Raw genomic sequence first — 13,391 nt, forward strand, 5'->3', positions numbered from 1 at the left:
GTGCGCGTGTGTGCGCGTATTACTAGCTTATATCTTCCCCTTCCCCTCCCCAGAGAGGCACACTGCTGCGTTTTTCGGGCCGAATATCGGAGTGATTTTCGGAGTGCGTGAAAAAAAAAATCAACCTCACGTTATGTCAATCACGTTTGCACACTGCCGCCGGTTTCGTATTTATTTTTGGACCAGGTTTGATTTTTTCCGATTTTCGCAGCTGTTGCACTGAGTCCCTTGCTCTCTCTCCCTTTCCTCTCTCTCTCCCTAACCCTACAGCTTTCGGATTTCCAAAACGCAACGAAAACACGCAGTGCAGTGTGCAACCACCTTAAGGCTCCAAATATACCCTTACAGTTTCTGCAACTCTGAGAGTGTACAAACCTCCGTGCGTGCGTGCACACGCGTCGCGTTGTTTATTGTGTGCCTTCAATAACAAGCAACACACTCCCTAAATCGCTATGCAATAGAACACTTCTGTTCCTAAAGCCATTCCATTTGTGCATTCCAGACAGGAGTGTCGCACCAAATTCTGGGCCCTGGGTACAAGGATTCACTGTGGGCCCCCCATGAATGTTCTTCATAGGGGGGAGGGGGTTTAACCCATTTAGACTGGGAATACATTATTACACAATGCATTGTGCTTTAACTATTGAAAAATAGCAGATATACAATCTCACAGCGCCCGCGCTGTGAGCTTGTAGATCTGCTATTTATCTCGTGATTTTTTGGGTCAGTGGTGATCAAACTATGTATTTGGCCACGGACCGCCATCTCAAAATATTAAATATTTAGTTCCAGGGATCCCCCAGAAGCAAAATGTTACAAATGTTCGCTTAAAAAAATACATATATTCAAAGATTTGCACACATTTTCACGACTTTTCCAAAATAGCAGATCAACAAGCTTGCAGCACAGCACTCGGTGCCGCGCTGTGAGCTTGTATATCTGCTATTGTTCTATAGCTAAAGTATAAAATAATTAAGGCCCCTCCACCTTGGGCCCTAGTAACTCACCCCCCCCCCCCCCCCCCCTTGTGACGCCCCTGATCTCAGAGCTAGCGGCCTTGTCCACAGAGAATGCCTTTTGAGCCCGGCGGTATTCGCTCAGGGCTGTGGGCGTTCTCTGTGGACACCTTGAAATTAAAATGTGTGTGTGTGTGTGTGTGTGTGTGTGGGTGACTGTGTGTTCGTGTGCTCTCAAAAGTTTGAGAGCCACTGATTTAAAGTGTCTCTAATTGTTTCAATCAATGATGTTATGATTCATTTAGTGCTGTTGACGCACACGCACACACACACGCACACACACGCACACACGCGCACGCACACGCGCGCACACACACGCACACACGCGCGCACACGCGCGCACACACACACGCTCACTTAAAGCCAGCAAACTTTTAAATATACAGGGGGTTTTCACTGAACTCCCAACTGCTGGTGACTGCATTCTGTTTTGCTAAATCTGTGTTTTGTTAATTAGCGCTGAGTCAGGCCCTCATACAGAAGTGGCAGAGACCTGACACAGTCAGAGTTCCATTTTATTCATCTTTTTTCCCCTTAGTTTTTCCCCTTTTCTCCCCAGTATTGGTCGTTGCCAACCACTTAAAATGAGCTGTGGTCAGGCAAATTGTTGGCGTTTTGCTGTCTTAGGTACAGTGAAAAAAGTCGCTCAGGGCTGGTCTAAAGCACATTGCAGTGACAGCACAGATATTTGCCTTATTATGATATACGCGTCTAGTCGGCGACCTGGCCAACTCGGAACAATGTAAATAGGGAATGAATGCCCCGCCCTTTAATGCAAACCCCATTATACCTGTTTTCATAGGACCCGTTTTGACCATCTGTCTGCCTGTGTCCATTTATGCCCATATATGGAGATATCTGTATCTGTCGGTCTGTCGGCGTCCATTTTATGTCCATATATGGAGATCACTGCAGTTATAGTTCTGGGTCCATTTTATGCCCATATATGGAGATATCTGTCTATCTGCGTCCATTTTATGCCCATATATGGAGATCTCTGTATCTGTCTGTCTGTGTCCCTTTTATGCCCGTATATGGAGATCTTTGTGATTCTGCGTCCATTGTATGCCCATATATGCCATATATAGAGATATCTGTTCATCTGCGTCCATTTTATGCCCATATATGAGATCTCAGTCGCTTTTTCAAACAGATGGTCAAAACGGGTCCTATGACAACAGGTATAATGGGGTTTGCATTACAGGGGGAACCGGCACTGTGTCTGCAACACAGTCGGAGGCACAGACAGATACAGAGATCTCCATAATGGGCATAAAGGGACACAGACAAACAGAAGGAAGAGGAAACAAACTTAATGCAAACCCCATTATACCTGTTGTCATAGGACCCCTTTTGACCATCTGTTTGCCTGTGTCCATTTATGCCCATATATGGAGATATCTGTATCTGTCTGTCTGCGTCCACTTTATGCCCATATATGGAGATCTTTGACCATCTGTTTGCCTGTGTCCATTTATGCCCATATATGGAGATATCTGTATCTGTCTGTCTGCATCCATTTTATGCCCATATATGGAGATCTATGCAGACACAGTGCCAGTTCCGGAAAATCCTGATGTCAGACATCAGAATCCGAACCTTTCGTGCTTGGTTCCAGAAAATCGTGTATCGGGTCGGGTCGAGGCCGAGCACTGCACTACCTGCTGCGGTGGGGAACGCGCGTGCCGAATTTGAAATAGGGAATGAATGCCCCACCCTTTAATTCTGATGTCAGACATCAGCTCCGCATACGGGCATTCATTTTATGCCCATATATGAGATCTTTGACCATCTGTTTGCCTCTGTCCATTTATGTCCATATATGGAGATATCTGTATCTGTCTGTCTGCAATCCATTTTATGCCCATATATGGGGGCATTCATTTTATGCCCATATATGGAGAACGCGCGTGCCCGTGGGACGAACGGTTCTCGAGATACGCGGATTACATACATACATACACACTCACAGAGATTTTTTGTTGACTCATGTGGCGTACGTGATGTCAGAGCCTTTTATGAAGTGATGTCACAATGAGTCAGAGCTTTCGCCGATTTCCTCCGGAACAGCCTGATGTCAACAATCAGCCCGCATAAGGAGATTCCGAATGTTTCGCGCCGGTTCGGGAAAACCGCGCGTCAGGTCGGGTCGAGACCCGGCACTGCACTCCGTGCCGCGGCGGGGAACGCGCGTGCCGAATCTGAAGCCGGTGGGACGAACGGTTCTCGAGATACGTGGATTACAGACAGACAGACACGCAGAGACTTCTCGCATTTATAGATAGATATTGGGGAACTTTAAGTACAGTACATTGGTTCCATTGATCCAAGCCAGAACACAATCAATTCATTGATAGCAAAATAAACAGTTTGTCACACAACAGAGTAATGTGTTATTAACCAACAGACAACATTTTAATGATGAAAAAAGTTTGTTTCTCTTTTACTTGTAATTGAGTAGCCTACTTCTACATTGCAGTATTGATACTTTTACTCAAGTAAACATTTGAGTACTTTATCCACCACTCTCGGATTTCGTCCAAAGAGGGTCTCATCCTAACGTTTTCACCAGGCACGGAGTCACTCTCACGTACACACACACACACACATACACGCGCCTGCGAGCATCTTCGATGTGCACGCGCGGACAGTTTGCACGTGCGTGTACCGAAGTTGCTTGCTCGGCCAACATAAAGTGGTCTTATTCCACAATGCTGTAGACCCATCTGGCCACTTAAAGCGGCAACCTTTGGGCTGCCCCGTTAAGATGCGTGGGCTGCAAATAGTCCAGGCGTTTCGGGCAGTATTTTGATGGAATCGAGCACTTTAAGATAAAAGCATGACATTTGGCACACAGTTAGAACATGCCATATGGAACCTTTTTGGGGGCCAATCAAAGTTGGGGTCTCATAGACTTTACTATACAGCAAAATAATACAAAAAATAAATATGCTTTAAGTAGCATGTGAGGGGTCAAACTAGGGTTTTTTCGGGATTCTGAATCCAATGCAAGCATTCCTTGGGCTAAAAACGGCCCCCATAAAACTATGGTTTAGTGATGAGTCATCACTTTTCACAGCGTTGTTGGGGCCATTTTTCCGAAAGGAATGTTTTTCGTGTAAAACAAATGCTTGCATTGGATTCCCGAAAAACCCCTAGTTTGACCCCTCACATGCTACATAAAGCATATTTATTTTTTGTAACATTTTACTGTATAGTAAAGGCTATGAGACCCCAACTTTGATTGGCTCCCACAAGTTTCTCAAGAAAAAAAATCTGTGGCAAAAATGTTCCATATGGCATGTTCTAACTGTGTGCCCAAATGTCATGCTTTTATCGTAGAGTGCACGAAACGCTCAGACAAAAATACTTTTCAAGACATTCAAGTGTGTGTGTGTGTGTGTGTGTGTGTGTGTGTGTGTGTATGTGTGTGTGTGTGTGTGTGTGTGTGGGGGGGGGGGGGGGGGGGGGGGTTGTGGAACAAACCGCTGGTGTGTGGTAGATATATGACTGTGGAACTGCAGGGCCGTTTCCAGTGTGAGCACCAAGCCCATCATTCAGAAAGCCCCACTGGAGCAAAGTTGACAGGCCAAAGTCACACAAAGAGTTCCTGGCTTGTCTACTTCTTTTTTTCATTTATTTATTTATTTCACAGCCTGATCCCAAAACTAAAAAAAGCCAGTCTTTGTGCTGCCCTTGGCTCACTAAAACCCTGCTATTAGATTGTATTAGACAGGGACAGAACCGCAGACAGGACATGTACGTTGCAAAGTGTTAAGGGTGACTGCACTCCACATCTTAACTCATATAGTGCCAATCCCGAGAAGACTCGTGAAAAGTACTCAAGTATCACATGGTGCCAATCCCGAGTATACTCGTGAAAAGTAATATATTACTGTAACGGCGGATACATTACCGAGTACAATAGCCGGAGGTCCGGAGACGAAATCCGTCGCTGATTTCGCATCATCACGGCTCCACGAGCACAAAATAGTCCCATCCATAACATTGAGGTGGACGGCCGATCTCATCTTTAATGTCCATTATCTCAAAACTACACTTTAGAAGCTAGGATGGAGGCAGATGCTTGCTTATGTTACACATATATAAAAGCTCCGGTCCGCCATTACACAACTCCACGTGGACAACGATCGGTTCCGGCGCAGGACGCGATGACGTCAGACCGGAAGTGTTTGCGCTGTGGACTTCTGGCCTTCAAAATAAGATAACGGGGGTGATGCCAACCTGAGACTGGCATCGTGGACTTTATAATCCGTTAATTTAATGGGCACTAAATGAGTTAATGAGGTGGCGCCATACAGTAGTGTTGTAGGCTACTTGTTCTGTTCTGTTTTGTATGTGTCTATGGAGTTAACATTACTCCAATAGACCACCGGGTGTGGTTATAATATGCAAATAAGTCCTTCTTCCCTGTTTACTTTTGGTTTCTTCCTGAAAGCTGAACGCCTCTGAGTCAAAAGGCCCAATTGAAATACACTGCTTTCGTGACACACTGACATCATCCCCTCCCCTTATTATCATATGACAATGGCTGTGGCTAACTTCAGGTGGGTGGTGCTAAGGTGAAAACCAGGTATACTTAAATTAATGACAGGGTGTGGCCACATAAAAACATAATTTTGTCACTTTCTGTACACTTTTTTGAAAATATCTTCCTAGTATATGTTTAAGAGGGAGAAAAATCACGGGTGTCTTTAAAAATCATCAGGGCAGTCTGGGTAAGGTGTAAAGGTGGTAGGCGATGCCTTTAAAAGAGTTTATAATGTGTCCTAGTGTAAATACTGTGCGAATAGAATCGGACCAAGTACCGCGCCTTGGGGGACCCCACATGAAAGGGGGACAGACTTTGACACATGAGGGCCTACTGCCACTGAACAACATCTAGATGTGAGATACAACTTAAACCAATCCAGTGCACTCCCTGTGACAACCACCCATTCTCTAAGTTTGTTTCTCAAAATACTGTGGTCCACAGTGTCAAATGCAACACTAAGATCCAGTAAAACAAGGATAGAGCATTTGCCAGAGTCGGCCGACATCAGTAGGTCATTTCACACTGTTGTTTTTGTGTGGCTCACTAGTTCTGTTAGATCGTGGAGAGAAATGGGTGTAAAAGCGTTTGGAAATAAAAGTTGGATGGAGGTGGAGGGTGTAATACCAGCCCTGACACTGGCAACCTTATTAACAAAAAATAGAAGAAGAATCATGACAGTCCTCGGCTGAGAAGATAGATGTGACAGGAATGGTGTGAATGTTGTCGAAGTGGACTTTGGGGTTTTGTGCATAATACGCTTGTAGATCAGCTATTTATATTAGGGGCCTGGAGGGGCCAGGAGGAATACTACAACATTAGAGTGTTTGACACAGAGACCAACTGCTGGCTGAGCACGTCTTCTGCACAGCTTCTTCCAGAAGGACGCAGCGCTCAGCCTTTACCTACAACGGAGAGCTGTACATATTTGTTGGCTGCCACAGGAACCAGAACTTAAATGATCTGTGGAAATTAAATCCAGAGACCTTCTCCTGGAAGAAGGTTGAGCCCAAGGGGAAAGGCACAGATAGGATGGCAGGGACGTGCTGTTCCATGGTGGGAGATCGTATCATCCTCTTTGGAGGATACCCCACACCTGGTGGCCTGCACATCGTAGACTTGAGTCCTAGTCTGAAGTTGTTATGCACACTGGCAGTTATTCAGTATGGTTTGGAGCAGTTAGAACTCCCACACAACATCAGGTGGGAACTGGCAGCCATGACTAAGAACAACAACAGTAGTGGACAAACTAACAAACTAGTGTCTGTAGGTGTGAGAGAGCTGGTGACTGCATAGATAACTACATTGTGTCCTTTGGAACACAGGATCCTTTTTCCATTTCCTGAAAAGTAACCATTTTGGACAAACAGGTTTCCACCTGACATAGGGTGCGTTCGGAAACCCGCACCGGGTGTGTGCTCAGTGTAGTGAGTGCAGTGGGCGTGACGTTGGAGAGTGCGTTCAGTGTGGCTTATTTACGAACGACCAGTTTTAAGAGGCAGCTGTGCGCTTTTTCACTCTGAACTCTGAAGGTAAACTTTCTAAAAAGCAGCAGTTGCTGCTGAGTATGCTAACGTAACGTTGCTATTAGGAGATGTAGGTCTAATTCACAACATTGGCATACCTGCTGTTAATTTACATGTTGATGACGTGTGTGAAACTATCAAGCCCAAACGACCAATTAAGCTGCAAGTGCTGTATTTTGCGGTTATTTCCTCCATTGTTCACAGCTGAGAAGCATTCAAGACACGGCCATGAAAACCAACCAATCAGAACACCGCACCACACCACCACACCGCCAAACCCCATCTTCTGAGTAGGGTTGTTCAGTGCGTGCACTCAGCACACCGGTGCGCCACGCACTGGATTTCCGAACGACAACGCACCAAGTGCACCGAATAAACGAACGACAACATGGCATACCAGTGCGTTGAGTGCGCATTTCCGAACGCACCCATTGTGTCACAGAACATGGAGAGAGATCAACTCAAAGTGTGTCTTTCTGCTGTGTATATCTAATTGCCTGTGATTCCACACCACCACATAGTGTAAGGTGGTACCTGCCTCTCTAAAGCCTAATAGGCCTAATAGTCAGAGGCCTTAGGGAGATAGAATGGTAATTCCGTGTTAATCAGTCTAAAAGCGCCAAATGCACAGATTGCACAGATGTAGCCCAGGGCATGCTCTAATGATTTAGCTAGGGCGCCCGCAAAACTGTGAAAAGTGATGACTCATCACTAAATCATCGTTTTGTGGGAGTTTTGTGGGGCCATTTATAGTCCAAGGAATGTTTTTTGTGCAAAACAAATGCTTGCAATGGATTCAGAATCATGAAAAACCCCTAGTTAGACCACTCACATCCTACTTAAAGCAGATTTCTTTTTCTTGGTATTTTCCTCCTGTATAGAAAGTCAATGGGAGCCCAACTTGACGACCCCGAAAGTAGCCGACTCGGGCACCTTAGCTAAATCAATAGAGCATGCCCTGGACTACATCTGTGCAAAATGTGGCGCGTTTAGACTGATTAGCAAGAAAAAACCCTAAGGCCCCCGACTATAAATACCAAATTTTTTCTTCTTTTGTTTTCTTTCACATTATTTGGATATCCAGCATTTAAAATTATGACATGTTTCCCAGGGCTTTAAGGGCATTTGAAAGACTGAATAAATTCATGTCACGATGATTGAGATTCAGCTCGCATACGAAGAAGCCATTAAATGCGGATGGCATTTACTTTACAGGTCATCGGTATTGGAACACTGCATTCCCATCTACACCTAATGCTCACTGACCTTTCTTGATATTAGGAATGGTGGGTAATGGATGACATTTAAAGATTAGCTACTGAACGAGAGAGTAGGAAAGAGAGAGAGAGAGAGAGAGAGAGAGAGAGAGAGAGAGAGAGAGAGAGAGAGAGAGAGAGAGAGAGAGAGAGAGAGAGAGAGAGAGAGAGACACACGAGGAGATGGAGCGTGATGCAGTGGTGGCGTAATGCAGTGGTTCTCAACCTGTTTGAAACTAAATGCAATGCCAACTCCTACAATTCCAAGTGCTTGTGCAGGGTGGGGTCCCCCCAGTTAAAATATGATTATTTTGGGGGTCGCGGCCTGAAAAGGTTGAGACCACTGGCGTAGTGGGTATATTTATATACCCAACGTGATGTGCTTCACTCAAGTACACAGTGGTGGAAGAGGTTAACCTGGTTCCAGCCCATAGACCCGCCCACTCTCAGAACGGACTGTTTCTCTGGTCCGGTGTTGTGTAATGAATCTGCGATTTACCGTCCGAAATTGCGGCTCCTCCAATGAGCGCAGGGGGTGGGGGTGGGTCTAACGAGTATCCAATCCGCGCAGCAGTTGAAACGATTACATTTCAGGAAGAGCACACACACACCAGGCAGCAGTTACACACACACACATACACATACGTTGATTTCACCAAGCTGTTGATTACATGTTTCTGATCGCAGTTCTGTGTGGTAACGCAACAAACCAACACACCTGTGTGTTATCAGCTGATTAGACCCCCATCTTCGCACTTGAAGAACAGACTTTTTTCCACTCTCAATCTCTGCATCTGAGACGAGTGGTTGGTCACTTTTAGACGCCCACATCTCCCACAACGAATAACATTTGCCAAATCGACAGTTAAACGACGAATGAGAACAAAGAAATTGTATCGTACGTTGCCGATCCACCCGTGTGGCTCATGTGTGCCTCTAGACCCCACCATTCTCCCACATATGGACAGCATTTGTGGGAGCTTTACTAACACACGCGGGTGTCAGGGACAAACGCTAATTCCCGTGAGACTCCCGCAACTTCCAGAGAGAGTTGGGATGTCTGAACAATGCCATCTGCAAGCAAAAATGAAACGATCCAACCAAAACCAAGATTTAAATGTACGTAAAAAGGGGATCCAGATGTGTAAATAGGGAGCTGTCACATCTATGTTTATTGCCTAACTACTTCCTAACTTAAAGGAGTAGTTCACCCCCAAAATGACTTTTTTTCTATTGATTTTCTCATGCCATGGAGAGTAGGGTTCAATAATATTTGTGTCCCAATCTCACTGAGAGCCAGTCATCTCGGAAAGTACAGCTTTAGACAGGGACTGAAAATACCTTTTTTTTTTTTTCTCACTAAAATGTGATAAAGCCAGGTAGCACTTTATAATGAAGTACCTCAATAAAGGCTAATTAACAGCTAATAAGGCACTTATTGACAATTAATTAACAGCTAATAAGGCACATTAACAATTAATTAACTCTTATTCAAACATTATTAAACCGTAATTAACGAGTTGATTATAATGAATTAACAACTAATTAAACACTTATAAGATACTTATTAACCTTAATATGTGCTTATACATCTTAATAAGGCAATAATAAGGGGGGTAGTGTATTTATGAGATACTTAATCGTTATGTGCTCATAAGTTCTTAATTAATAGTTATAAATGTATTATAATACTATTTAGATTTATAAATGGTTAATAAGACTTAATTAATAATTATTAGTCCCCTTATGGGAAACTTAATATCCGTTGAGTCCTAATTGTGCATTTAGAAACCCTTTACTATGCACTTATTATGAGATCAATTAACACTAACAAATCCTTAATAAAATCTTTTTTATAACAGTATAAACAACAACAAGTCATTAATTAAGCCTTTATTAACACTTTATTAGGCAATTTAAAGCCACCTATTCTAAAGTGGGAACACATCGGGTACACCCGCCACTCTGACATGTCTCCTTTCCGACATGTCAGAGTGGCGGGTGTACCCGATGTGTTCCCACTTTAGAATAGGGGGCTTTAAATTGCCTAATAAAGTGTTAATAAAGGCTTAATTAATGACTTGTTGTTGTTTATACTGTTATAATAAAGATTTTATTAAGGATTTGTTAGTGTTAATTGATCTCATAATAAGTGCATAGTAAAGGGTTTATAAATGCACTATTAGGACTTAATGTGCCTTATTAGCTGTTAATTCATTGTTAATAAGTGCCGTATTAGCTGTTAATTAGCCTTTATTGAGGTACTTCATTATAAAGTGCTACCTAAAGCCACTAATATTTCATAAATTTCAGGCTACATTTCACTTAAACGCCAGAGCTTAACTCTGCATGTAAATAAGACTTTTTTTAATTAATGTGAGAGATCGTCAGGTCATTTGCAGGTTAGAAATTTATTTAGAACTTGAATATCTCAAAAGTAGTATTTCAGCATGGCATCATTCTATAAGCCATATCTTCAAAACTGTTGGGTCAATCTCCACAACCAATATATCATTTTGTAGCTATGATTCCCAGCTTTCAAATGAAATGAAAAAATGAAAATGAATAAAAATCCAATGACTGGCTCCCAGCCAAATTGGGACACATTTTTTGTTTTTTGTCGCATTCCTAAGACAAAAATTTGATTCGAGTAAATTTACCCCCATTGATTCCGGATGGGGACCCGTTTCGAAACGGGTCCCCATCCGGAACGAATGGGGGTAAATTTATTGTTATCACAACTACTCCTTTAATATTAGGGGCTGTGGTCTGTTCTCATCAAGTTGGCCGAGTGGTCCGCCCCGCTGGGGGAAAGCAAAACTATGCCTAAACCTACCAACATCTTAAATTAAACCAGTAAGACTCCCTAATCGGGAGATAAGCGACCGTCAGGTCGCAGCGTGATTTTAGGCCAAAATGTGTAGGGGCGATCCGTGTCTGAATTCCTGTTAAATTTCGTTGCTCCTTATGTGTGAGTGTTTAGATTTTAAACACACATGTGTGCGTGTGTGTGTTGACTGTACACGTGATCATGAGGTACGCACAATGTCCTTAAAGATATTTTATCTATGCATGTTTAATGCGTGCATTAGAGTTGGGCGGTTTGGCGATTCTATCACCATTCGCCGATAGGATGAGTCCAATTTTAAAAGGTGAACCATTAAAAACAACCTCCGGTCTGTGTATTATCATGGATATGACATAAGTTCAACGCTACGATCATCTCTCTTGAGGAGAGATTTGCCTTGCACGGCAAGGAAAAGGACCGACAGAATTAAATGTGATATTATATATCTAATATTTTGTGTCTTTGGGCTTGCCTGCATCGTGAGGCGATAGTAATATTTTGCATGCATTCACCAAAAGCGCCTACGACTATTAGCGTAGCCACGTACTGTTATGCGTTGCTACGCTGCGCAGGTGTCAAAGCACACAGGTGTGTTCTCTCTCAGTATGTGTGTGTGTGTGTGTGTGTGTGTGCGCGTGTGTGTGTGTGTGTGTGTGTGTGTGTGTGTGTGTGTGTGTGTGTGTGTGTGTGTGTGTGTGTGTGTGTGTGTGTTTGTGTGCTTGCGTGCGTGCGTGCGTGCGTGCGTGTGCGTGCGTGCGTGCGTGCGTGCGTGCTGCAATATACCAGTACAGTACGCCTAATTCCACCCGAAGGGTTGAAGGCACGCACACACACACACACACACACACACACACACACACACACACACACACACACACACACACACACACACACACACACACACACATACACACACACAGGCACGTATCACACAAGCATACACGCACGCACACAAACACACACACAGAGTGTAGGAGCGAGCGATGATGAGTTTGGATACTCAGCTCAGGCACTAAGTGCTCGTCAATAATTCATAGAAAAGCCGTGGATGAATCAAGATGAGAGAGACTGAGCCCGTTATGAGCAAGAACAGCACACGCACACACGCACGCACGCACGTGTGTGTGTGTGTGTGTGTGTGTGTGTGTGTGTGTGTGTGTGTGTGTGTGTGTGTGTGTGTGTGTGTGTGTGTGTGTGTGTGTGTGTGTGTGTGTGTGTGTGTGTGTGTGTGTGTGTGTGTGCGCGTGCCTTCAACCCTTCGGGTGGAATTAGGCGTACTGTACTGGTATATTGCAGCACGCACGCACGCACGCACGCACGCACGCACGCACGCACGCACACACACACACACACACACACACACACACACACACACACACACACACACACACACACACACACACACACACACACAATGTTATTTCACTCACACACATGGATCCTTAACGCAGAGAGAGAGAGAGAGAGAGAGATAGTGGGGGGAAAGGGACCTATATATAGAGAAGGCAACGGGTAGAGAGTGGGACAAAGGAGTGATAGATGTACAGAGAGGAAAGGACAAATGTATATGCGTTTAATATATCGCTGCTGTCGGGTAGATACCTTTCCATCAGCTTTCTTATAGGCCTATATTTATGTAAATGAGTTCCTTACACACACACACACACACACACACACACACACACACACACACACACACACACACACACACACACACACACACACACACAGTATATACTGTATATATAATATATATATATATATATATATATATATATCCAGATGAAGAGAGAGAGAGAGAGAAAGAAAGAGGGAGAACGCACAGATGATAGGATTAGAAGACCGTCTTTGTTATTATGAAGTGTAGATGTTATGGTAGAATATTCAATCACAATGAGAGAAATCCACAGAGAGAGAGAGAGAGAGAGAGAGAGAGAGAGAGAGAGAGAGAGAGAGAGAGAGAGTGAGAGAGGGAGAGAGAAGTTGAGAGAAAATAAATTCTCCAGAGGCAGAGGCTGCCAAGTGCAAACTAAATTGCTCACGGTTGCTAGGGCTAATATAGCCCCTGCATGCATGTGTGATATTACATACATTTCACATGGGTATGTTCACCCCCCACACACTCCCGTGTAGCAGACTCGGCGTGGCTCCATTTAAACTTGCGGTTTAAACTCTAGTTTCATATCCATTTGA

The 13,391-nt window shown here is 44.0% G+C and overlaps 1 protein-coding gene across 1 annotated transcript in view; it reads left to right on the plus strand.

Moving 5' to 3' along the window:
- ctnnd2a (catenin (cadherin-associated protein), delta 2a) overlaps positions 1-13,391 on the plus strand; it is a gene marked incomplete at both ends in the record, with an annotated part of 625,519 nt that overhangs the window by 212,927 nt on the left and 399,201 nt on the right. The gene's annotated exons all lie outside the window — the stretch shown is intronic.

Source organism: Nannobrachium achirus, assembly GCF_963921795.1.
Source record: "Nannobrachium achirus genome assembly, chromosome: 21".
In the NCBI taxonomy this organism is placed as follows: domain Eukaryota; kingdom Metazoa; phylum Chordata; class Actinopteri; order Myctophiformes; family Myctophidae; genus Nannobrachium; species Nannobrachium achirus.